Source organism: Mytilus galloprovincialis, chromosome 5 (assembly GCF_965363235.1).
Source record: "Mytilus galloprovincialis chromosome 5, xbMytGall1.hap1.1, whole genome shotgun sequence".
Lineage (NCBI taxonomy): Eukaryota > Metazoa > Mollusca > Bivalvia > Mytilida > Mytilidae > Mytilus > Mytilus galloprovincialis.
The window spans coordinates 90,388,808-90,416,794 of NC_134842.1; the positions used below are offsets into that span (position 1 = coordinate 90,388,808).

Consider the following 27,987-nt stretch of genomic DNA (forward strand, 5'->3'; position numbering starts at 1 on the left):
GACGACAGACGACAGACGACGGACGACGGACGCAAAGTGATGGGAAAAGCTCACTTGGTCCTTCGGGCCAGGTGAGCTAAAAATGATATACATGATATACTATAACAAACGACAACTACTGCATTACAGGCATTCAAATGAGCAAATGGAGGGTGCTTGAGTTAACCCGAAATAAACTCGATCAATTGTTATACATCGTGCTTATGTATTTTAATTGGGGTCATAAGATTAAACTTGTTGCACTATAGAGGCTCAAACGGTGTAAATTTAATATTTTATATTATAAAAGTTTGTCAGGGTAAAACTACTTACAAAATTTGTTCAATGTGTTCGATATTCCTGCAATAATTGCAACTGTACATGAATACCAGGGCCCAGTTTCACGAAGCTGTCTTAGGACTAAGACATGTCTTAGGATGGTCTTAAGACATATCTTAGTCCTAAGTGGGTTTCACAAAGCGGTCCTAAATTAGGACATCTCTTAAAGTTGGTCATAAAGTTAGGACAACGCGAGAGGTGTCTTATGATGGTCTTAGGATAGTTATACGTTTATTTATATAAATTACACTCATTTTTTATATTAATTTTGAAAAAAAATATCTTATTATTATCTAATTTTCTATTCTCCTGTTCCTGCTTAAAAATATATATACAATGACGGATAACAGGATTTGTCAACAATGAAAATTCGATGTATTGATATAAAAATTGCACGATATCATCTCTTAACCTTTTATAACCAATAAAGTCGAAAGTGAATTCAACTCACTTGTACCAAAACAATGTCATAATTTTATATTCTTTTTTCTTAATTTTGCATTGAAAATTTCATATTTATATTGATTTATTGTTTAAAGATAATTTATATATAAATTACTTTTATTTTTTTTATATTTATTTTGCAAATTATGTCATTATATTAATCAATACGTTTAGAATAATTTATGGTAAGACATACTACATTTACATGACTTTTTTTCCGTAGATCATATTTATATTTGAAAATTTAAAGAACTTGCGACAGGTTTAGGATGTCTTAGCTAAGATGATCCTAAGACAGCTTCGAGACGAGGTCTGAGATTTGTCCTAGGATAGTCATAAGAGGATCATAAGACATGTCCTAAGATATGTCTTATGACATGTCTTAGGATAGCTTCGTGAAACCGGCCCCTGATCCATTTTATAGTTTTAATAAAGAGAATAACCGTTTAAATATTTTCATGTTTAACGTACAGTATGTGTTTGTTGTGTTTTACTTAGTTCTTGTGGTGTTACAATGTAAACCATAAATTGCTCAAACAATAGTCAATGAACAACTACGTGCACCATCGATAGATTGGCATATAGTCTGTTCTGTCGGCGGGATAAGAATTACTGATATATTTACTGTATATATTTACTCAGAGAAAGTAACCGTTTGAATTTCAAGGCTCTGGTCACAATTAAATGGGGAGAAACCAGTTTGTAAAAAGATATAAGAAGATGTGGTATGAATGCCAATTAGAGAACTTTCCGTTAAACACTGCTGAATGCTTAATTAAAACATACATGCACTGAAAATACTGGTGTTCATTACTTCGATTTAACAAGTCATTTTGGACCAATATGTTTATTAGTCCTAAAATAACAAGTCATCTTGTACAATATCTATAAGTCCCAGTGTCATGCAACGCTGTTTCACAAAGCAAAATTTGTAAGCAAAAAAAGCAGAAGGTAAAGCCCTATGTCATTGATTTATCACGTCTATCATCAATAATCAATAGTAATTAACTTTAATCTTTCAGAGTTCCAAAGATGACATCAATGAATCTTGCTATGCGGAAGGTAAACAAACAACGAAGGGCATATATGTAACGACTGCGCAAACTTACACGTCCTTACAAAGGATTTCAGATCACATGATATTATTCTATCGACAACCTCCACCATGTCTACTGATGGGAAAAACTGCAATGATCACCCGGAAATGCCAATAGATTTTTTTTGTATACACCATGATGTTTTATGTTGTGGAATATGCGTTTCTAGTAACCATAAAACATGTCAAAATGTAATGTCGTTAGAACTTGCATCTAAAGATGTGAAAAGATCTGCATTATTGACCGATATAAGGCAAGAAATTATTCATCTTACTAAGGTGTTAGGGCAGTTAAACAATAACAGGGAGGCAAACATTGACTCCCTTACAAAACAGAAGGCAGATATACTCCAACGTCTGGCTACAATAAAAGCGCAAATACCTGTGAAAAAAATTGATGATTTAGAAAATGAAATGATAACCGAATTAACATCTCTTCAGATGAAACATGAGTCTGTTATCAACGAGGAAAGGAAAGAAATATCAAAGTTATCGACAAGATTGAAGGAAAGTGAGAATAACATTTGCTTTCTGGAGGAAAATGGGTTAGATATGCTACTTTTTATACGACCGCATCAACAGGCCATTAATCTACAAAGATTCGAGGACAAAGTTCGAGATATGATATCCAACATTCAAGAAATTAACGTAACATTGGAAGAAAGCCAAAATATGTCCCCAGAACTATTTTGGAAATTAGTTACTACGACCAGACCATGTAAAATCCAGTGGAATGATAATCCAAGGAAATTACAACAAGCACAAATCTTTATCGATAAATCCAGAGGAATTGTAGGATTCGAGAAGGAAAGGGAAATAACTCTCAAGTCTGGGGTAAAGTACGAACTCTACGGTGTGGCTGTTACTAAAGATAATAAGTTACTGCTGAGCAATTATCAATACAATCATCCTAAACTCTTTGTTTACAGAAATTGCAAAGATTTTGAGACGGAAATCAAGTTTTCTAGCAGACCATGTGGTGTCGCTGTGATACCGGAAACAGATACAGCAGTTGTTACAATACCCGATGAGAAGTCAGTGCAGTTCGTTAACACTACAAATTTCACACTCGATATGAAAGTAGATGTTGAATTTAATTGTTATAGCATAACTGCTGTAAAAGATCAAATTTTCGTAGGAGGATTTTCTCGAATCAAAATACTGAAGACTGATGGATCCATTTTGCAAAGTATACGTTTCCCCGACTCTAGACATCCGATTGGTTGGCGAATATTGTACAACGAAGTCACACAGCTTATAACAGTGAAAACTGATTACAATCTTTACTGTATGAACCAAGATGGAACACTCGTTTATTCGAAGGATGAAGCGATAAGAGGAATTGCCGCTGATCAACAGGGAAATATCTACTTTACAAACAGGACAGGAAATATCAATCGACTCTCTTTGGACTGGACAACCACGGAAGAGGTTCCGAACAAAAACCACGGACTTGACACTCGTTCTGGTGCTATGTCTTTTAATAGAGACTTTACCAAAATGTTTGTCATAAACAAAATTGATGACAAGTCTGTGTTTGTGTACAAGTGCATATATTAACACATATAATTACAACCAGACTCAAGCTAATGAACAATAATCCAGCGAATAATTACCTCAACAGAAACTTTCAAATAACTCTTAAAATATAAGTTGATAATAAATATTTTTATATCATATTGAATTGAATATTTGAATGTATTCTGTAGAACCCATTTAAAACCGTTATAAGCATTGAATCAACACTTTCTTAAATAAATAGTAAGCGAAACTTACTAGTTCATCCTCCAAAATTAATTTCATCAATAATTAAAGTTAAAAAAGAAGAGGTTTGATTTTTTTCTGATATATGTTAATTTGAATATGCGTTAGATAACACCAAAATGTCGATTTCAGAGATACGGGATATAGTGTCACAGTCATTTTTGTTTCTTATTCACTATTCAACATGAATACTGAAACATAATTATTCATTATTCATTACTTAACATTGAAAAGTAAAATTATGAACTATTTCATAATTCATTATTGAATTTTGAATAATGAAAAATGAATAATGGACGTACTTCGGCGCGGTATGTATTTTGATTGATTTGCTTGTTTGTTCTGTTTTGTTCTGTTTTGTTTGTTTTGATTTGTTCTGATTTGATTGTTTGTTTTGTTCTGTTTTGATTTTTTTTTTTTGGTTCTGTTTATTTGTTTGTTCTGTTTTGATTGTTATGTTTTGTTCTGTTTTGATTGTTTGTTCTGTTTTGATTGTTTGTTTTGTTTTGTTTTGTTTTGTTCTGTTTTGTTTGTTTGTTTTGTCGTGTGAGGCAGCTGGTATCTGATGTGAAAGAAATCATTCATTTGATAAGAAGTTTAATAATAACGTAAATCCCTGCACATATTCCTGAGATGAATAACAACTTAGTTCCGATGTTTCATGCAATATGCATGATAGGAGTACCTGAAAAGTAGCAAAAAATACATTAACATAAATCATGACATGTAAATTCAATTAATTATAGATTAGTTAAAGTACCAAACTGAATATCAATATTTACTAAACCATATCAAAGAGTCATTTGGTTTTCTTCATATTTTTACAGCTTTTTCTGTACCAGACTAAGTCTTCTGATTACTTAACCATTTGAAACAAAGCTAGATAAAGGAAGATGTGGTATGAGTGCCAATTAGACAACTCTCCAACCAAATAACAAATTATAAAAGTAAACTATTATAGGTCAATGTACCGCCTTCAACACGGAGCCTGGCTCACACCGAACAACAAGCTATAAAGGACCCAATAATTACTAATGTAAAACCATTCAAACTGGAAAACTAACGGTCTAATCTATTATATACAAAAACCGAGAAACGAGAAAATCAGATTGATCATTCCTGACTTAGGACCTGTGCAAACATTTGATTTAGCCCCTAGAAGAGAAACAATTTAAGGTTTACACATAAACTATTAATTCAATTTGTTATTTTCAAAAGTTTCCTACCAACACATTGAATGCTATTTACCGACAGTTGGTATATCAATCTCCACCCTTTGCACGTGCTATTGGCGCTGCCACTGCCGCCGCTCCTGTAACTAAAAAATTCCAAGAAATGTAAATTTTTCAATGCATTAGTTAAAAAACTTTGATATGTCTTACATTTTGAAGATAGACATCGAATTATGTTAATTGCTTAAGAGGTGCTTCGGTGAGAACTATACTGTATCTACGATGAAAAATTAAAAAAAAAAATTAAACAGAAATTTTTAGTTAGTTCCCGTTGATAGCTATAGGAAGATGTGGTGTGAGTGCCAATGAGACAACTCTCCATCCAAAAAAACAATTTATTAAAGTAAACCAGTATAGGTCAATGTAACGCCTTCAGCACGGAGCCTTGACTCACACCGAACAACAAGCTATAAAGGACCATGTTTTAAAAATCAAAAATTCTCTGGTAATGTACATGTATATCTTCTTAGCGGGATGGAGTACACCGTGTATCATCGTACTAACCAAGCGGACGTGAGCGATTTTGACCTTAAACGGTAACGAAAATCTTTGTTGTGTTCACATCATATGAATGTTTACTTAAATCTAAACATAATTGTTGTTTTAAGAATTTATTTGGTCGTAGTTTGATGATACGAGATGTCTCATTATTTCCCCAAAACAATAACGATTAACGATCAAAGAAGTTGGCGCTCGTCTCGTCCGATATAATTCTATACTCATTGCAACTATTTTTCTGATAGAAGGCCACTGTGTGTGTGTGTAATAAGTGTAGCTGGTTTAATAATCTTTCATACATATGTTATTTTTCGATATTTTAATCCGAAAAGAGAGTTGTGTACGGTGTTTAGCTGACCACATAAATCCTTCTGTACGGTGCATAGTTAAGTTGCTGTACACCGTACACAAAAACATTATTTTCATACTCATTTATTACCCCAAAAGTTATAAGGAATGGGTAATCACAGGTAGGTTTATGATTTGTAACTATTACTTTTGCCCTGTATTAGCTTTTTTTCAGATAAAACATGTAAATGTCTTGACAACTGTATCAAAATTGAAAGTTAGTGTTGACATTCACAACTATTTGCACATAAACAAGTTAATTGTTCTTATAAGAATATCAAAGTTATTTTACAGATAGGAAAAAATCGATGCGAAAATTACTTGGGAGCAGGAATTTTAAATGTTCAGAAATGTACATTTAATATTGATGAAGCAAAACCAAGATTTTCGTCACGTTATAAGGTCAATATCGATCATGCCCGCTTGGTTAATACCTATTTCCGCTGTACTGATGACACACGGTGCTTGTTTCAACCTGATTCAATTTTTATATCTGGTGTAGAGAGACGGAAGATACCAATTGATTTTTAAATTTTACTTTTTAGGGATAGGCATGGAATTACGTTAATTGCTAATGCCCGCGTCACACTGTCCCGATTTTTACGCCGATGGCAACACGATAATGGAAATTTTCTAAATCGGGACTGATCGTATCCAGATCGGGCTATTCGTAGCGCCTTCTTTAACCATCGTAGAACCATCGGCCACTTTTTCTAGCCTTCGGGGACAACTTCGGGAAGGGTTCTAAATTTTTTAACATGTTAAAAAATCCCCGAAGGTGCGTCCGATGTTGACGGTTCGTATTGAGTTCGTATCACCCTCCTCACCATCGTAATGTCACCGGGAATGCATCTGTGCACATCGTATTGCATTCGTCTTTCAATCGTTTCCATCGGGCAGTTTTGACATAACGATGTCTACACGAATGAATCACGTATATACCCGAAGGTCTTACGATGGCAACACGACTTCGTGAAGACCTCGTAATCCGGTCGTGTTGCCATCGAATAAAAGTAAGAAGGCGACAAGATGGAACTACGACGGCAATAAATCCAGCTAAATGTAAGTTAATTTTCGCGCTAAAATACATTTAAAGTGCCATGCGCGATATGCACTGGTCAGTCTAATACGACAGTTAAGAAAGACGTTCACAAAACATGGAGCTCATATCATATGATTCTATGAGAACAAGAAAGGCGACATCGTTGTTTCTATTAATTCAAATGGAACAAGAAGAGCAACTATTACAGGCTCAGGATTTACTTTTACAAGTAAAATATTATTTATTGTCAATTTTTCATATCAAGTAACATAATGAAAATCATAAACGCGCCTCGTACACCAACACTGCAGGTACACGTATATAGGGAAACCAACTTTTTCTTCATTATTCTGATTTTTTATGTATCGTCTGAGTTGTTGTCACACGAATGTTTACTCCATAACCATTTTGTTTTCTATATGTCATATTTTGCCGCATTTGTTGCTTTCCCCACATCCTTCCTTTTGTCTATATTATTATGATATTCTCCTGGAAAGAGCTCTTTTTGAATAAAAGGGATCAACGAACCCATTACCTTACCTTTAAGATAGATCTTAAAAACATGGGCATAATTATGGGTGATTATTCAGACTAGTGCACACATTTTACAGTTCAAACAAGGTAATGCCGGGCGTGGCATCCCCTCGTATGTAACATATTGGGGACAAATATGGACACTATATTTGTATATGACACATGCAGAAAATGGTAAATTGAATATGCATATTTTATACATAAACTATTTTTTTTTAGAAATCAACCAAAACATTCAGTAACTGGAAATACTTTTAATATTGTCTTTAGAACCAGCAGGTAAAAAAATGAGCAACCAATTTCCTGTGTATTATGCTATTTCAAGGAGAAAAAACAAGTCCATCTGCATGACCTTGACTTTTGGCCGTGAACGTAAAAAATGTCAGATCATTACAAGGAGGAACAATATACCAAATGTGGTTAAAATCGTTTGAAGCATATTTGTTTTAGAGTGTCCACAAGGGTGATATTGCCTTGTATTACAACTGCCACTGTGACCTTGACGTTTGAACTTTAAAGTCAATAGCCTTAAGATATTCTTAACGAGTAACACCATACCAAGTTTTGAGCATTTTGGTTCTAGAGTGTCCGTAACAATTTTATCTACACGCAACTTACATGTAGTAGGCGAGGGAATAATAAACTAAGTTTTATAAGAATTAGACAAAAAGATCGATTTCCTGCCATGCATGGCAGACTTGTACAGAAACGATATGTTGTCGAAATTCTGTTCGTATCTTTTAGACATCGTATGGCCATCGCGCCATCATCGTAATCCATCGTGTAGCCTTCGTGATCCATCGTGTAGGCTTCGGCTGAGATATGAAGCTAAATACCCGTCTTCGGTTAACCTTCGTATGTCCATCTTTTGCTATCGTATATAATTTCGGCACCATCGTATAGACTTCGTTATTCATCGTACTTGCTTCGGTCACTTTTTGGTATTTTAACGAGATCGGGACCAACTTCGTACGAACTTACAATTTTCGCATTCGGGTGTCCATCGTATATAAAAATCGGGACAGTGTGACGCGGGCATTAAGAGATGCTTCGGCTAGAGAACTATATACATGTATATATATATATATATATATTGTATCTACAGTGAAAAGTAAAAAAATAATTAAAACAGAAAGTTTCCGGAGTTAATTCCCGTTGAACCATGTTTTAAAAATCAAATATTTTCTTGTAATGTATAATAATATATTCATCGCATGGGGGCTGTATTTATCCTATATACTTTCTTATGCCGGCTTACTTCAACCTGATTCATAGACAATAATAGTGCATTGACTTGACATATCAACAATATAAGGATGAGGCTTAGAAACGGGGAAATGCGAGGCTGTGCCGAAGTCAATGCACTATTATTGTCTTTATACTGCAATCTAAAAAAACATCTTCAATTGTTGTTTTATGCGTTAAGGTTATTTATTTGATTTAAATATTAGGGAACATCCCCTTTAAAAAGGCCTCATATCATGCTCGCGGAGAAATATACAACCATAAATTACTTAAAACTTTTACTAAATTCTTTCATAGATACAAAGATTTGATTAGTAAATTTGGCTATACCTGTAGAAAGCTTATTAAAAATGGTATTTCACATCCTAAATTTTATGGTAATATTGTACTTAAAGCGAGGAAATCACTATGTGATCCTTGTAAACTCATCGAACCTTTAAACAAACTTATAAGTAAGGGTTATCGTACCGATATTGTAATAAGATCTCTGAATATAGTTCACATTGGCACTAATATTGATATTGTCACTAGCAAATTAAAACATAACTAAATTTCATTATCTTTTGAGGCGAGATGTATAGAGACACAGACACGTTAACTTTTATTTCTATAGAAGTCGCTCTTCACTATACTACTACCTGTCGATACATTTATTTTTGGCATTGCACAAGTCATGTCTTCTTTGACTATTAATGACGTTAAAATACTAAATCCCTGTGATGTGTTTTAGTCGATTCTAGTCTCTGATGCATGTTTTTTTTATTATTAATTGGTTTTGGCTTTTAACTAGCTGTCAGTAACTGCGAGTACTCTCAAATCGTATTTTCTTGTTAATTCGACCTGTTGATACTGTTTATAATGCTTTTTTGTCATTTTTTATTTATACGGATCTTGTCTGTACACCAGCTTTGATTATTTGTAATATCTTCACTTATTCTTACAACATTTGTATAAACTTCAAGATTATAAAAAAAACGGTTTTTTTCTAAAGTGAACATTGATTGGTTAAATATTTCTCAGTCATGTCCTGTTTTTGAATTTGTTTGTTAGCTTTTTGGTCATGAATGTTTGTCTCTAATATTTAATTAACTGTGCATTTGTATTCAGATATCGCAGATCAAATTTATTCGTTCATTGTTTAATCATACGTTTTTTGATTGAGTTAAGTCTGCCAATTGATATTTTATCGTATGTTTTTCTTTGTTGTGATGTTATGCTATTGTTTCAGAAAAAGGGAGAAGGTTTGGATCCATTAAAACGTTTAATCCCGCTGCAAATGTTTGCACCTGTCCTAAGTCAGGAATCTGATGTACAGTAGTTGTCGTTTATTTATGTAATATATACGTGTTTCTCGTTTCTCGTTTTGTTTATATAGATTAGACCGTTGGTTTTCCCGTTTGAATGGTTTTACACTAGTAATTTTGGGGCCCTTTATAGCTTGTTGTTCGGTGTGAGCTAAGGCTCCGTGTTGAAGGCCGTACTTTAACCTATAATGGTTTACTTTTTAAATTGTTATTTGTATGGAGAGTTGTCTCATTGGCACTCACACCACATCTTCCTATATCTATCTAACACAATGAAATGTACATTCATTTTACCTGTTGAAACCCACACTAGATAGTGAACGAAATCGTTTTGAGTATGGACTAAAATATCAACCATAAGCATAAAACATAATGATTTATAGGTTGCAAACAAAAAATATTAACAAACTGAATATTTTTTTCCAATAATTGCAAAAGAAACAAGGTTGAGTCGTTCAACGCATCGTTGCATGTATGCATTGGAAACAAGAACAGGTTGAAGAGGTCGTATGAATAATTAAAATTTATTTCGGCAACTTCTATTTAGATATTCATGAGGACAAGTGATATCAGGTCAGTGACTGTATATGACATAGAAATATACAGTCAACGCATTTTGACTGCTCAAATAGAACGAGTGCAGTATAAAAGTTTAATATCTTATGAACAGAGGGAATGTATGTGATTTTTAAATTTACAAGTCGAACATAAACTAACAACGCCATTAAAAATAAAAATACATGTACGTGTTACATTGTAAACACATAAAATATTTTTTGTCACAGAAAAACAAACACTGCAACAAAATAGTTCATTTATTCTATTTGCGGTTATATTTATCATTCATATATAGCGAAGAAATTAAGTTGTACAAACGACAATTTTCATACATAAAAAATTATTCTATTTGTGCGTTCGTTTGTATTTATTTTTATATACGTTATGTAAAATATAATGAAGGGCGTAAAATTGTGCATTTATCCTTTGGTCTTTTGTGATAGTTTTTCATATCATGCTACTCGCTTGAGATGGAAATTATCGCTAGAAACTAAGGAGGCACGTGGCGTTGCTAACGAACTTGAAATGAAATTGACAACTTCGTCATATGCCAGCTATGCTGGCACTTATGGTAGAAGCATCGTTTTGGGACAAAGAACGATAACTCTTTCTAGACGACCCATCTGAAAAGTTTCGTCACTCTCGTTAAATCTCGTACGATTTTTTTTTTAATGGCGGCCAAATTTAACGTTTCAACGCGATCTTGTAAAAACGGGGCAGATCGGAAAAATTTCAATGTTTAATACGACATGAATTTCTATTTGTTTGCAAAAACAAGAATTCAGAAACTTTTGTAACTTGTGAAGCTTATTTAAATTTAATTGTACCACGGAAATTACCGAAGTGAGGACAACAACATCTGACGCCATGTTTCGTCTGCTTCAACATTCCATTATCAGTGAAGTCAAAACAAATTACCTAAAAATCACAGGTACTTCATTTAAAAGTCACACAATCTCAGTTAACGATAACATATTTAGTGTAAAAGTTCCGTCCAGGCATGGGAACACAGAAAAGAACTCCGCAAGCAATACATTTCGGATTTTTTTTTTATAATGGCCATGCGGCATGCGGGGTAAGCTACGGTGCACTGGTTGACCACGACTACTTAATGTTCATCTGCCACATTATTCCCCAAATCAAGGAACAGTGATAATTATACTGTTGACTGGTTGTCACGGTTATTCATGGAGTCAAGGGCGAATCCAGCATTTTTCATAAAAGGGGGGGGGGGGCGCTGACGGGGTGCTCCAGTCATGCTTCAGGCTTCAGTGATTACCTATATAATCAACATTTTTTCCCCACGGACCGCCCCCTCTGGATCCTATGGTAGCCCACAGACTAATTCAAAACTTAACAAAAGTTTAGAACACAAACAAATATTCAAATAATTCACAATCTTCTAATTCTGTACTTCTTTGGCAAAATCTCAACAAATCTTTTCTATGATTATGTCACACCTTATACAGAATGTACGGGTCCTACTAAAATGCGCCCGGGAGCGCCCGGGGGAAGAAAAAGCGCCCGGGGGAAAGAAAAAGCGCCCGGGGAAGAAAATATAGCGCCCGGGGAAAATATGAAAAATATTTTATTGGCATGAGACAATTTTGTGTCGATGAAAAAAGTTATGAACATTTTAATTTTTTTTAATTTTAGACAAGTATTTTGCAAATTCAGATAATAGACATTTGTAATAAAGCACATAAACAAGTATGAATGTTTCAACTTTAACAATAATATATAAATAATGTTTCGAGAGACAGACACTACTGGATCACAGTTTATGCGGAAGATTTATATGTAAGATCGACATCAAAAGACATGTTTTTCAAAAACGATATCAAAATGAAAAATGTATAACACAACTTAAATTTCACTGATAAATATTGATTTAAACAAAATTAAAAGAGTTACACATAATAAATCAGCAAATGAAGCAGTTCTATACATGTACAATTCTTCTATATACTCTTATTTATTTTTATTTACTTACTAATATACCATTTTGAAATCAAAATGTAAAAGTGCAACAACACTTTAAATGTAGCATCGTACATATCCCCATTTATATTAAGGACAAAACAATTAAGCAATGACTATTTTTTTTTCAGGAAAAAACATATTGTTAGAAAATATTATTATACAATGTATTATAATTTTCTTCTCCGGGCGCTAATTTTCCTTCTCCGGGCGCTTTTTCTTTTCCCCGGGCGCTTTTTCTTTTCCCGTGCGCTCTCGGGCGCTCCCGGGCGCTTTTTAGTAGGACCGGAATGTACAGTCCCAGGAGATGGAAACTGTTTTGTTTTCTCCCTCTTAGTTTATTCATAAAAGGAGACTTGAGTCTGAGTAGTACATTTAGAACTGACTACTGTATATTGTATGCTCCCATATTGTCCAAAATTGGATTTTATTGGAAGATGGATTTATTTTAACCCATGAAAATGAGAACTTTGATAGGTATATACAGGGCATGTTACTTGGAAGTATGTGGGCTACATCCTTTAAAATTCAAGCTGCAACAGTGGCCTGCATATTTTATGCATCAGTTTAAACCTGATCAAAACATTTTCACTCTACCGAAGTACTTTATCGCTATATCACTATCAGGTTCACATTTCAACCTATTTAGCAATACACACTTATGGTTATATAACCTCACAGTACCAAAATTATACTCAGTAACCAAATTGCACCTTTTCAGTCAAAAAAACCCTTCAAAAATTTTACTAAGTTTGCTTTCACCATGTGAAGTTATCTTATTATCATCTTTTTAAAATGAGCAAATTAAATTTGTTACCAGCATCCTTTTCTTAAAAAAAATTAGTTTAAAGTATTTAATAATGTCAAATTGTTTGAAATATTTAAAGAAATAAAACAAAATTTATGTTTATATCCCAGTTTTAAGGATTTGAAAGTAACCATACATGTAATGATGTATGGAATTTGGGTACTCACCTCATTACAGTATCATGGATTGTTTAGATGTAATTTCAAACCCATTTTTCAATGACTCTACATGGACTCAAAATTAAAATGGTGTATCTATATTGTAAACAAGGATAGTCTACAAAATTAGCATAGAATAAACTTTTGTCTGGTACATAAAAAAAGTTGGTAAAAAACTGACAATTTAGGTGCAATTTGGGTATTCTCATGTTAGCAACTTCACAACAGAACTACAAATTTGTTTTCATGACCAAAACAAAAAAAAGTACAAACCTAAAGGCAATAAAATGCTTCGCCATGCATAGCCTGATACAACCTCAGATGTATGTTTAGCATATAAAATATATTTATGTCAGTTAGAATCAAACATGTTTTAATTTTGGATCCTTTAAACTTCAATATGGACTAATTTAAAAACAGGTATCAGGTGAACCCACATATTTCTATTCAGCAGCAGTCTCTAACTACATATCTCCTTAATTTCATATGATAGTAAGTCCTAAAAAAATATTGAAAATGTGTACATTTAATTTTTTTTCTAGCTTCTCTCATGTGAAAGCAGTACCTTTTTGGTCACTATTTATGTGTTGCGTCTAAATAAGAATTGTAACACTTTATAGTGACTGAACAGGTTAAACAAATACTTCTCAAGAAACAGAAAAAGAAGAGAACTTAAAACAGCACCAGCCATGCCAGTATATGTATGAATAAAAACTCAGATCAGAATAGCATGGACAATATGTTAGTTCTAATGTACTTGTGAATATATTGTGAGGAAAGATATCAATAATTCTGCAGATAATGCAATTTTATCAAGTGTTTTGTACATTTTCTGTTAAAAATGTTCATAATCAGTGAAACTTTCAAACAGGCTAAACTAAATTTTTATTACTGAAAGTTTCAAACAATGACAAGTGTTTTATTTACCAAATAACTCATGTGTTTCTGTGAGAACAAACAATCATGTGTAATTTTTGGAATTGAAGGGAAAGAAGATCCTTTTGCAGTGCACTTGAGCAGGTCAATTGTGAATATATACTTACTAAATATGTTTTCTTCATCATGATACTCACATAGACATTATCAAGAAGTACATATCATTGGAAAAGTGCACAAATTACAGATAAAATATTAAATAAAAAATACCCTATTTTGAGTGCATCTCCTGCCAAATCACTATTTGTTGCATCTATATATAATACTAGACGAGTATAATCAATGTAAATAAGGTAATTTTTGGAAGAAAACCCCAAAATTTGGAAAAAGAACCCTCCCCAATAATGTTGTACCAAAATCAATTCTAATCTTCCTTTTGTGTATTAAAGTTTCATAGAGATCCATTCACTTATACTCAAGTTATTGTCTAGAAACCAAATGTGTCTTCTTGAAAACAACTATGACACAAAAATATGACATGATTACTTTTGTATGCTTGTACATGTATTATAAAAAAAGAAGATGTGGTATGTTTGCCAATGAGACAACTATCCACAAAAGACAAAAATGACACAAACATTAACAACTATAGGTAACCGTACGGCCTTCAACAATGAGCAAAGCCCAAACCACATTGTCAGCTATAAAAGGTCCCGATAAGACAATGTAAAACAATTCAAACAAGAAAACTAACAGCCTTATTTATGTAAAAAAATGAAAGAAAAACAAATATGTAACACATAAACAAACGACAACCACTGAATTACAGGCTCCTGACTTGGGACAGGCACATACAAAAATAATTGTATTTCCCATTTCCATTCTCAATTTTATTTTGCTGCCATTTAAAAACTTGAAAAGTAAGCTACATCCTGTACATGTAACAAAAAAAAATATATATGCAAAAAATAACATAAAACCGACTCTTCCCCTGTCAGTGTGCAGTTTGAACCATGGTTAGAACCATGGTTAACCATGGTCAACCATGGTTGTATGACCATGGTTGACCATGGTTTGACAAAATTGTTAATTGGCCGACCATGGTTAACCATGGTTTTAATGACCATGGTTGACCATTGTTAGAACCATGGTCAACCATGGTCAACCGTGGTTACAACCATGGTCAACCGTGGTTCCAACCATGGTCAACCATGGTTATTAATGAGTCAACCATGGTCAACCATCTCCATTAAACCATGGTTGGCCATTTTACATTCTTGTCAAATCAATCTTCAATTATCTTGAAACAGTTAGTCTACTTGTTATGGAGCCTGTATACTTCTCTTCCTTTTCGTGTCAGGACTACAAACAAATGCTAAATTGCATGAAACTCTTTAAAGCTACCCTTGCAGAAATGTTCATCCATAAAATGCAAAGCAGTTTCCACCTGCAAGAACATAAAATTTTCCACAAAGAATCAATTGTTCTTGATAATTTGTATACAATAACAGATTTTAAGGATCAAAAATGTTTTATCTTCTTTTGCAAATTTTCAATAATATAAACACCCAACAAAATAAACATTATGAACATGTTTTTGTTTAAACAAATAATTGTACCCCCCCTTTTTTTTTGGTTTACCTTTCAAACAAAAGAATGATTGTGTAAATTATTTTACCATTGACAAAATTTTCATATTGCACAGTTTTATCAGTTACACCTGGAATTAAAAACAATTAAATATAAAATTTATGTTGATATGGATAACTGACACTGACAAAAAAAATTTAAAGACCCATTTCAGGTGGCATGTGTTCAATTAATGAAAGCCAAATCAAATACTGTAACAATTTTTACATCTTTTAAACAAAATATCAAACAGATTTCCTGTGAATGTACTTATCTGATAACAAATCTTTTTTACGTGACAACACTGGACATCAAATCCTTCACTTGATTTTTAAAGCGCGAAATAACTTTACTGAGATCACGTGACGTTTGTTCCAAGTCATTTAAATGTTTCGCACTGAGTGAATCATTGTTAACGGTTGGTGATAATAATTGATCATGACGTCGCATGTGTTTCCGGTTGGGGAATAAACATAAACAATAAAGACTAAAGATATCACTCTGAAATGTTTTCAAGTTCTTAAAATATGCCGTATAATGATAAAGAAAGGCAGATTTATGAACTTGGAGAGAAAGTCAGAAATTACGTCTTTGGAAGAAAGAAATACATCGTTAAATGACAGCGTACAACTGTTAAAAAACAAGGAATACTGATCGAAAGTAAGGGATACATGTCAACTCGTACTTTCGGCAACTCGTACTCAGCCAACTCGTACTTTCGGCAACTCGTACTTCTACCAACTCGTACTTCTACTAAGTCGTACCCAATATTTTTGTAGAATTATAATATAAGTTTTCTACGTTTATATCAGTAGATATGGATATTTTAACTCCCTGAAGTATCCCAGTGCACCCTGAGGTAGATCCATAGAATATGAAAAGGATATTTTTTACTGAACATTGCGTTGAACATGTCTTAGTTTTTTCGTGTTAGTAGAAAATATTTTTAACATTATAATGCTTCATATTTTATTATTTACCTACTGATTTATCTACTGATAGGATTTGTATCTGAAAAAAAAATCCTCAAGTGTCAAGGTGTGCTCGATCCTTAGAATATTTGAAGAGATTTTTTACTGAATATTGCGATAAACACGTTGTTTGTTGATGTGTTAACACTTTGTTTTTTGTTCTTTTTTTTATATAAGTATGGCAGTCAGTTCGTTTTCCGTTTGAATTGTTTTACTGGTCATTATAGCTGACTATGAGGTATGGGTGGGTTTTGTTCATGGTTGAAGGCTGTACGATTACCTATAGTTGTTCATTTCTGTGTCATTTTGGTCTTTGTGGCAAATAAATCAAGATTTTTATAGAAAATCCACAGCCTTTAAACATAAACCTTAATACACAAATTATTTATTGCAGTTCGCGTGCCGGTGATTAATTGATCATTGATCATTGTTTCACACCTGAAGCATGTCGATTACCAGTTAATCGGCCCTTATTCACACACGAAGCGTGCCATTAATTAACCGTTATCAAAACAACTTCACACCTGATCTAATCTTTCTGCATGTACGTTTGCACTATATTTTAAAATGCATATTTCATCACAATACTACTATCATTTATATACGTATTGACCTCAATTATTATAAAAGTTAAAATAAAAATTAAGCCAATATTTAGAAGAATTACGAGAGGCGTATTAAAAAAAACACTAGTATCACTAATATTTACACACACATTGTAAGACATTTTTACAAGGCTTTGTTGCTATTAATAATAGTAATAAGGGTCCTACAAATACAGCTTTTTGAAATATATACTCTTATTGGCCCCAAACATGGACCAAATAACAGGATTAGGGGAAAATATTATTGAGATACACAATTTATATATCGAAAGTCTGCATGGAACATGTGGAATACAACATAATACTTTTTTCTGTTATATATTTGACTACATAAAAGGATATATATAAAATCACAATTATACTTCAATTTTAAAAAGATAAAAGATATGATAACATTTAGGAAATGGCCCTTGTTTATTTGCAAATACACAGCACAATTACGATGGTTAAAGAATGTTTAAGGTAGTGGGCTTAATTTCTACAAACAAGTAAAACATAAATCAACTTACCAGTTTCACATAGACGATGCTGCCAGTTGTCACATGTGTCACATTGAAGAGCATCTTGTCGAATCGTAACAGTCTTCTTGCATACATTACAACGTGGACGAACCATGATTGCAATTGAAGATGATCATACATTTCACCATAGTTTATATATTTTTTCTCTAAGCTTGGTTTTTACAACGTTTAAGCCATGCATTTTCTTTTCGGTGAGGATGGTGATTGTTTAAGTATAACTCAACGGCCTTTGATGTTCATAGTGCCGCACTTATACCGGTTTTTTGTTTTCATTTACTTCTCTCTGTTTATTCTACTTTTAACAAATCCATTCTATTTTTGTAGGTATGTTATCCACTAATGACCACTGATTAGCATATTGTGTACTCATAATTATTTTAATGTGCATATCAAATAAATTGCCGTGCAATTTCAAACAATCAATTCTAAGGAATACTAATGATTATAACGATTAGCATTTTATAAGCTTATTTAAAACAATTATGATTGAATTTTATTAACAATGAAAGTTGTTTTTTTATTTGTATTTTGCTATATAATGATATACGAAAGAAAGTTACAATAACTATGCATATAAACTTGATAAATAATATCAAATAAAACATGGTTACGAGTTGGTAAAAATAGGGTACGAGTTGGTTGAGTACGACTTGCCGAAAGTACGAGTTGTCGTGTACCCGAAAGTAAGTTCCAACTTCCAGTTTGTAAAAGTTTGTAAGTCCCAAATTTGACCCGACTGTAAATAGCATTCTCTGCCACTATAGCTTTACTGCTCAGTTTATGTGTGTTTTAAAATGTAGAGAATATATTGTTATTGAAATAATCATGAAAGGTCACAATTTACCTCTTGGGAAGAAAGAAATTAAAAATTGTCAATAACATTGTCATTGTACCACTGAAAAAACGAGCACGATTTTTTAATATTGAAAGTCTCAAAGTAATTTACAATTTGTTATAAATTCCCATGGGTATAATCCAGATCAATATTTATTCACCATGGTCCAGGTTGTCAAGTTGACCATGGTCAGGTGCAAGACCATGGTTGTCAAATTGACCATGGTTGATTAGACCATGGTTGTCAAATTGACCATGGTCAACCATGGTCAGATGTTTACCATGGTCACAAACGTGGAAAACCATGGTTAACCATGGTTAAATAGAGCATGGTCAACCATGGTCAGATGTTGACCATGGTCACAATCATGGTTAACCATGGTTAACCATGGTTTTCAGCACAGTCAACCATGGTTTGACCATGGTTATCAATGGTTAGCGATGGTAACCATGGTCAACCATGGTTGCATTTTGACAGGGGTTAATTAGTACAAAAAATTGATGTAGAACTCACAAACTGACGATGATCAGAATTACAAATGTTTGTTTATTAGAGTCTGATTTTTTTTTTACGAAAGCCCTTCAGCGCTATCAATTAAACTTATTTAGTCAAAATTTAACACTAGTTTAAAGGTATATCATAACAAATTGGCAAATACAGCCTTATTATCACCTTAAAAACTACTGTGTACGGAGTTACATGTGCGGTTTGGGAAGTTTTATGTTTTTAGATATATAAAAGTTCAATTTATTTTGCATTTCTGAAAGATAAAATCATTTTTGGTCAATATCAAAATATTTTTTTTGTCGTATGCTTGAATAGATTTTTTATTCATCAATTCGGGAATCAGAATATTTTTTTCAGGAAAAATACCATTACCCCTCATGCCATTTCAAGTTCAATGTTCGTTCCCTACACATTTTCCATCTGAACTTATAATTTTATTTTAGACATAAACAATATATTAATGTAGCCTAGGACATTCGTTCTGAACATGCATGAAATATTTGCCACTGGACGTTAAACAACCAACAACCTAATCTTTATTTAGGACATTGTCTTAGTACAAAGCTGGCATTTAAGGTAGCGCCTTCCTCATATTAGGTAAAATATCGATAAACAGATTATCTTTGGTTATCTCAACTCGATTGCATTTTTTGCATTCGCCGTCCCGGCTCAGGCGAGAAAATCAATCTCGTTGAGATGATCAATGATAATATATAAGTATCTGCACGAAAGAAAACGATATAGAATTGCCTTTTCACGATGAACGAACAATTAAAATGTCTTGAACGTTGATCTATTTACCATTTACGAAACACGGTGTATAACGAATCTTTTTTACGGCTGCACGTGAAATAAAAATGGCAAAACACGTTGCACGAAAATAACCCTTTACCACCCTCTATAATGTGTCAGCACTGGTGCATGCTAAAAATAAACATAATTAGTACAATGTTTGTGTTAAAGATGCCTACCATGAGTAGTCGTACTCCCATCATCCCATTTATGGACAGTAGAACGTTGTGACGTCACTCCTACATTGTTCTGATAGAACGGTACAAATACCCACTGTACGTCAGTTACAGCTGGCCACTGTCCATTGTATGCCATTCCCATGTTAGGCGCTGACCACTGCCCTGCTTGTGCGTGTCCCATCTGAACAGCAAGCCAGCTTCCTTTTTAAGAATAAAGTGGGAAGAAAATGATAACTATAGAATGATTCTATCACTGCAACAAGTGTATTACGATATTTCTCCACTCGAGACGGTTAAATTTCAATATTTAAAGCGCGAGGCTTGCTCAACTTTTTAAAAACCGTATTTGACTGTTGAGAGATAATGTTTTGATTTTTTTTTTAAAGTTTATTTCGTGAATTTGACCAGTTTCACATGCCCGTGTTAACGTCTTTTGTGTCGAAAGATTAAAGTATAAAGAGTAGCAATCGAGTGATAAAATTATAAAATCCTTAATTCACAAATGACACAATAGTAACGATTTATGTGATAGTCTCAACCATACTATATTCCCTTTTTACTAAACAAAGTAACACTTACGATCTAGCTATATACCGTTCATTCTATTTGTTTGTTTTTTATTTGTATCCGATCTGATACATGTATGTGTCCATACTTTACTTACTCTCGGGTTTTTTCTGTTCTAATAGTATCACTTATAACTTCATTTGGTCTTTGCATGATGGAGAGTCGTCAGATTGAAAATCATACCACATCTACTTATTTTACATAATTAAAATATTTTCCTATGTTTACATGTTAAATTGTACCATTCGCAACCGTCCAACGCTTGATTGCCTTGTTGTAGCGGGGATCATTATCTTAACCAGACTAAGTGAAAAAATAAACCTAACACCCGAGTCCGAATAATGTTCTCGAGTATGGTGGAGTATCTGCGTGTGAAGACTGTTACCCAGATCAAATATCAAAGTTCGACTCAGTGTGTTGGTTTAATATAAAGTAGTATATATGCATATATCATTAACATGTTATGTCGCTACTATGAATTGAAATGTAATATTTGTTACTGGACGTTTTAAAATCCGTAATCAGTCAAAAAATCTTATGATTCCTGAAGAAAATAAAATTCGTTTGATAGTACATGGATAACTTAAAATATTCTTTTGATGTATCCATGACATGTTGTATAACACTGATTACACTTTTATACTTTCTTGAGACCTTGAGAGCCTCCGGTTAAAACAGTGAAATCAGTTCGTCTACAGTGATCACTATCCTTTCAACACAGTGATCGTCTCTGTATCGTGTAATATAAGGTATGTTTAACCCACATTTCCTTTTATGGCGTAAAATAAAATCCATTTAAAAGAACTTCAACCACTGTGTATCATCGCCCGGAAATTGGGTACTAACGAAGCGGAGAGAAATAGAAAAAAAAGTAAACAAGTTAAGAATTCATTCAATTTAAAGCATTTCCACTCATGTGATGAGGGTGCCGCTTAAGAAATGATTTTCTGATATATAATTCTTTAAATTATTAGGCCGATAAGTACAAAATTGATACAAGATTTTGAGTAATACTCCAAAACTTGCCACTTAGTACCGGAAAATTTCGAGGTCGATCGTCCTCTGTCGCCCCATTCTCAAGATATTGACCTGTTTTTCATTATTTTTCCAGACACGTTTTTAGATTATTATAGTGTGGCATCATATTTACAGAAATTTGTTGTCAAAAACATGTTTTTAAAGAATATGGACAAAAACATTGTTTGTTTGTTGTACGGCGAATTGCAGGACGTTGTACGGCGAATTGCAAAATAACAACTTTTGTCTGTACGGCGTCTTGCAATTTATTATAATTTTAAGAGGAAATTAATCGCTGTTTAGATAATATCAAGTGACGATATTTTGTTGATAGCAAAGCTTTACAGGCTTACAAATATACCAAATGTCTTACTTATCAAATATTATTAAATATATGCCGTTAATTCAGTTCAGAAGGCCTCGTTGCGTACCGCTTTTTGATTTTGTACAAAAAGGTTTTTTTCAACCATATTATCCTGAATACATTTATATATCGTTATACTACTAACGACTGTTGTCTTATCTGTTGTTAGGTTGAAATTGTGTAAGTTCAATAAAATAAACCGTCCATTCATCTTTTGTTGGTGCTGGCTTTTTTTTAATAGATAAAAACAGTGGAGATGTGGTATGATAGCAAACAAGATAACTATCCATCAGGATATAATAAAGTGTATGCAAGCAATTATATGCTATCGTACGGCCTTCAACAACGAAAACTCGTACCTTATAGTCGGCTATAAAAAACACCGACAGAAAAATGTGGAAGGACTCAACAAGAAAACTAACGGCCTAACTCATATACAGTGTAACAAAACAATTTATGAAAACAACAAATCAGATAGATATGAAGCAACGACAACCACCGAACCACAGGATCGAGAATTCGGACAGACAAAATTAAAAAAAGACTTTGTTTTCATCGAAAGTAAGAGAAACAAATCGTGAATTGCATTTCGAATTAATTTTCTTGTCAGTTTCTTTTTGAAAAATTTCATTTGTATACATCTTAAATGCTGTCAAGCAAATGGTGTTTCTATCTAATGCATTTTATCTAATGCATAATTAGATAGGAGGAGGGGTCCGTTAACATGTTAAAAACACCCCGATTTTGGCAAAAACAGTTAACAACAAATTTTAAATGCTGATAAGAGTTAACAGCAACTTTAATTTACATTTTTTTCCAAACGAACCCAAAAGCAATGAAAAGGGCAAGTGCATATCTTCAATGTATTCAAAAGTTTGAAAACCACTGTATAAAGTCGCAGAAATGCCAAGCTCCATAAGGAATCTTTTATAAAGCTGACTAATTTTCAGAAGACACACGCAAGTACCATATTTTTTTTTATTGACACATGGCCAGACAATTGAACGGATGGAAAAGCAGACGGAGTGATTGACTCCAAGAAAAAGGACTATGTCATGAATAATCGAAAATGCTTCAAACAGCAAAAGGGAGGCTTCTTCTGGTTATGTATATTGTTTAGTAAATGTTTTATGTCATCAGTCGTAGCAAACTTGGGTTATCGTCATGACGTAGGAAAATGTAACACCCAGATAGAATGAGTGAATAGGGCGCGAACATTGTTTTTTTTTTTATGGCGGGGGCTCTTATAAATTATGGTTACATCTCAGTCAGGGTATTCATACGACTCATTGCTTACATGATTTTATTAAAAGGAATTACGAAGGTTTACTGATTTTTATTTTAAATCATCAAAACCAGTGTATAAATCAGAAAAAAAACATGTAAGGTGTCACAAGTTGAAGCGCTCTTTCATCTCCAAGTCCCAATTAAGAACTCTGATCTGATATAAAAAAAAAGCCTTGGTCCATCTTTACATTTCTGAAGTCTTAGACTAGAAAATTTGACATCAATTTGAGAACCTTATAGTCCTCATTTTTCGGCCTCGTCTACCAGGCCACACTGTTCAGTTATTTTACGAATTGCAAATTGAAAAGGTAATTTATTTTTCACAATTCCGTCCAGGTACTCTGGGTCAATATAACTTATCAAACATTCCATATACATCTGAATTATTTTCATCATAGGACTGACCAGAGTTTTAGCTGGATAAGAAGTGGCCTTTCCTTTTAACGTTTTGGGTACATTACAAATAGAAGGCAGATATAACTACATTGGTTAGACGTATAAAGAGGGGCATGAGATATCCCTAAACATGTTTAACACTGCCGCATTTGTTGCACCTGCATGACCCAACTTGAGTCCGTAACCTTTGCTATACATTTGTATATAGTCTTGTATTTATTTCATTTTTTAAATTTTGGTTCATTTATATGTTTCAAGAAACAAACATTCAACTTCTACCCCCTTTTTGTAGTTAAATGATTGCTCACTTAGGAGACAGCTTCAGGTATATCAATACACAGTTACAAGTGTAGTTTCGCATTATAGCCATGGCGAATTTTCTAAATATGAAAGTTTTTGTACAATTGAGTTGATTTTTAGATAGTTGAATAATAATGTAGCCTTCCTAGTGGGTTTATATGAACACTTAGATTGTTTTTAGCATGTTTTATAAGACATTTTTCAGTTTGAACGTCAATACGTTCCTATCCGTACCGCCATAGATTTAGAAATTTTGTATTGTTTTTCAACAAAGATTTGACGCTCGATCTTTTCAATTTTATGGAAAAAACAGCAGAAATGCATATGATTTTTTTTTTTACCTTTTGATAGATATATGTCTATGGTTTCAGGAAAGGTATCACTCTTATTGATTGAAATTTTCCTTTTGACCAAATTTTTGAGATCTGTGTGACATGTTCAACCCCCTATTTTGCAATATTTGGTATCAAATAAATGCTGATTGTTGCCATGGTTAAACAAAAAAAAAAAGATTATATTTCACCATTATTACTATTGGAAATCAAATCTATGGACGATTCTCTTTCCATAAATATGCACATGCATAACTCAAATAGTAAGCCTTATTTATTAGGAAGAAAGGGAAAGAGGGTGTTTAAAAATTATGAGTGTCATTTCTAAGTTTTTTTCCTATCTGTGAACTGACACCCCACCCTAGTGCATAATTTTCTCGTTGCGTTGGGTTTTTTCTTCTATTTGGTCGGGCTTCTGTTTCTTTGACATTTTCCTCATTTCCATTCTCAATTTAATCAAGGATTTACTATACTCAAAGATTTTTTAAAGACATGTACAGTTACATATATGCTGTTTATGTCACTCTTTTGCGGAAGCAACGTAAAGAAAGAGATGGACAGCAGATTTTAATGTGATTCTTGTAAATAACAGTTAAGATCAGTTAACAGAGAAAATAATGTCAAAAACAGTGAACACTTTAAGTATTAAGTAACAGATAACAGGAATCTCAATTTCAAATAAACAGTTAACAACATTGCAAATTTTAACAAAACGATTACAGACAGTGGGTCGAAAACAGTTAACAGTTTTTAAAATTTATCAGTCAAATAACAGTTTTAAACAAATTAAAACCTTGAAAAGGATAAAAACAGTTTAATATAAAAGGGTACCCCCCCCCCCCCCCCCAACCTTAGATATTTGAACTTAATACTTTATTTTCTTTGAAAGGACGGTAAATAACTATTCTAAAATTAGCAAGTTGCCGTACAGCTGAAAACAAGTTGCCATACAGTAAATTTGTCAACACGAGCAAGTTGCCGTACCCTAGACTTTATTTTTATGGTCTATATTCTTTAAAATACATCTTTTTGACAACAAATTTCTGTAAATATGATGCCACACTATAATAATCTAAAAACGTGTCTGGAAAAATAATGAAAAACAGTTCAGTATCTTGAGAATGGGGCGACAGAGGACGATCGACCTCGAAATTTTCCGGTACCAAGTGGCAAGTTTTGGAGTATTACACAAAATCTTTTATCAATTTTGTACTTATCGGCCCAATAATCTAAAGAATTATATATCAGAAAATCATTTCTTAAGCGGCACCCTCATCACATGAGTGGAAATGCTTTAAATTGAATGAATTCTTAACTTGTTTACTTTTTTTTCTATTTCTCTCCGCTTCGTTAGTACCCAATTTCCGGTGGCGATGATATACAGTGACAACATCAGCTCTAAATTAATTATCTTTTTCTTCCGTTAACACCCATATATCACAACCACTGATAATAATCATATTAATAAATAACAAAAAAGAGTAAAGTGCAATACCACACGACAGAGCCGAGGGCTGGTTTAATAACAACCATTTATAAATATTTTATCATTTCCATTCTCAATTTTATGTGTACAAATTACGAATCAGTACGAAAAGTCAGCATATATACATATACTAGTATTTAAATACACACACTCATTTGTAAACCAATATATCTCTTAATGGATGATACAAAATATCAAATAGCATGGATGTAAAAATTAACGTGACCTATCGAGTAGACCCTGTCGTGCCGAATGATTTAACCGCCAAATCACACAAAACACTTAACCTAAACGCCATCGATGGGCAGACAATTCAGAAGAAAATGATTTCATTCTAATTCATAAAATCAACCGACTGAAATTATATAAATATTTTCTTACTTTGAGTTGCGCTGAAACTTCCATCATCCCACTTGGTTTTAACACTACCTACAATAATGAACGATACTTAAAATTTCCGTAACTGACAGTTCTGAATTATGTTTGGATTTTTGTACTTTCAATTATTGGTTCTAAAAAAAAAAAAGATTGAAATATGGTGTATTATTGTGGTAGAGCGTTTTACATTAAAAAAATTCTTTCAGAATAATAATCACTCTTCCACATTATGAGGGTACTTTACGGTGTTCGAACGTGTGGGAAAAATGATTATATGAAAAGGAATCATTTTGCGCCTGAAATACTGGAAACAAATATATCAGATTTATTGATATCATTGACTCTTTTAAGGGAGAGTAGAATTTATATAAGAGGGAGTTATATTTACCGTGTTGGATAACTCTACTTCATCGATGTATAAGAAATATTAAATGTTGATAAATAAGGAAAGAGTTCCAAAGAAGACGTCATGTGATCGAAAGATGTCTTTAAGTTTTACGAGATAAAAACAGACACATGTCTCAGAAAAAAATTCCTATATAGATATATGAAGATGTGGTATTAGTGCCAATGAGACAACATTCTATCCAAGTCACAATTTATAAAGGTATAATAGGTCAAGATACGGTCTTCAACACGGAGTCTTGGCTTACACCGCACAACAAGCTATCAAGGCCCCCAATAACAAACATGTGTAAAACCATTCAAATTGGAAAAAACAACTGTCTAATCTATATAAAAAAGGTAAATAGGATATTTTTTTTTTCTGAAACAAGTGTCTGTGGAGATAAACCGTTTTCTGGGGACATACACATACCTTTTTTTTTTAGATCATTGTTATACATTTAATATGGATGACCATGGAAGTATTATATTTACCTCCATGGGATGACTTAGTATTACTTACAGTATTTTTTGTTCATAAGAAAACACCTTAAGGCCGAAAACTGATAGCAATATATAATAAGAATTAAAAAAAAAAATGGGTTCATCAAAAAAACAAAAAGAAATATCAGAAAATAAAATATCAAGACAGTACAGATGAGTAATGTTAAATAACCAACAATCAATCAATCAATCAAAAAGATAGTAAACAAGTATATTAATATAATTAATAGATACACTATCTACCAAAATGCCGAGTCTCTTATTTTCTAAAATCAAAATTGAAGAAAGAAATACGGAAAAATGAAAAAAAATATAACTACACTGAAGAAACGTACTTACTCATTGATTGTGCATACGTATACACAGATAAAGAAATGAAAAACAGGACCTGGTAGAAACTCATCCTGCTGGTGTGACACTGAAATTTGTTAAAAAGAAAGTGCTAGCTGTTAGATTCTTATTAATTTAGAAATATTCCGAGGTACACATGCATGCATATGCATGTCAAGAAAATGTATGATGATCATGTTATTATCAAATCATACACTATAATGAACTTTTGTCTCTCAGCATTTTAAACTATATATAAGAATCCTCTTGTTATATTATCAGTTGAGCAAATGGAGTACTACATACTAGATAGAATTGTAAGCGTGAGGTAATTTTGACATTAAACAATTGGTAGGACAGTTGTTATAAAATATTTTGACAACTGCATTCTAAAAATA

General features: G+C 32.9%; 1 long non-coding RNA gene across 1 annotated transcript; it reads right to left on the reverse strand.

Moving 5' to 3' along the window:
* Window positions 1–4,223: 4,223 nt before the first annotated feature.
* Window positions 4,224–26,472, reverse strand: LOC143076682 (uncharacterized). Its single transcript, XR_012978753.1, has 4 exons — window positions 26,375–26,472; window positions 20,245–20,445; window positions 4,871–4,940; window positions 4,224–4,307 (listed from the first exon to the last, which is right to left on the reverse strand). It is a non-coding gene; the product is annotated as an uncharacterized LOC143076682 (long non-coding RNA).
* Window positions 26,473–27,987: the final 1,515 nt, after the last annotated feature.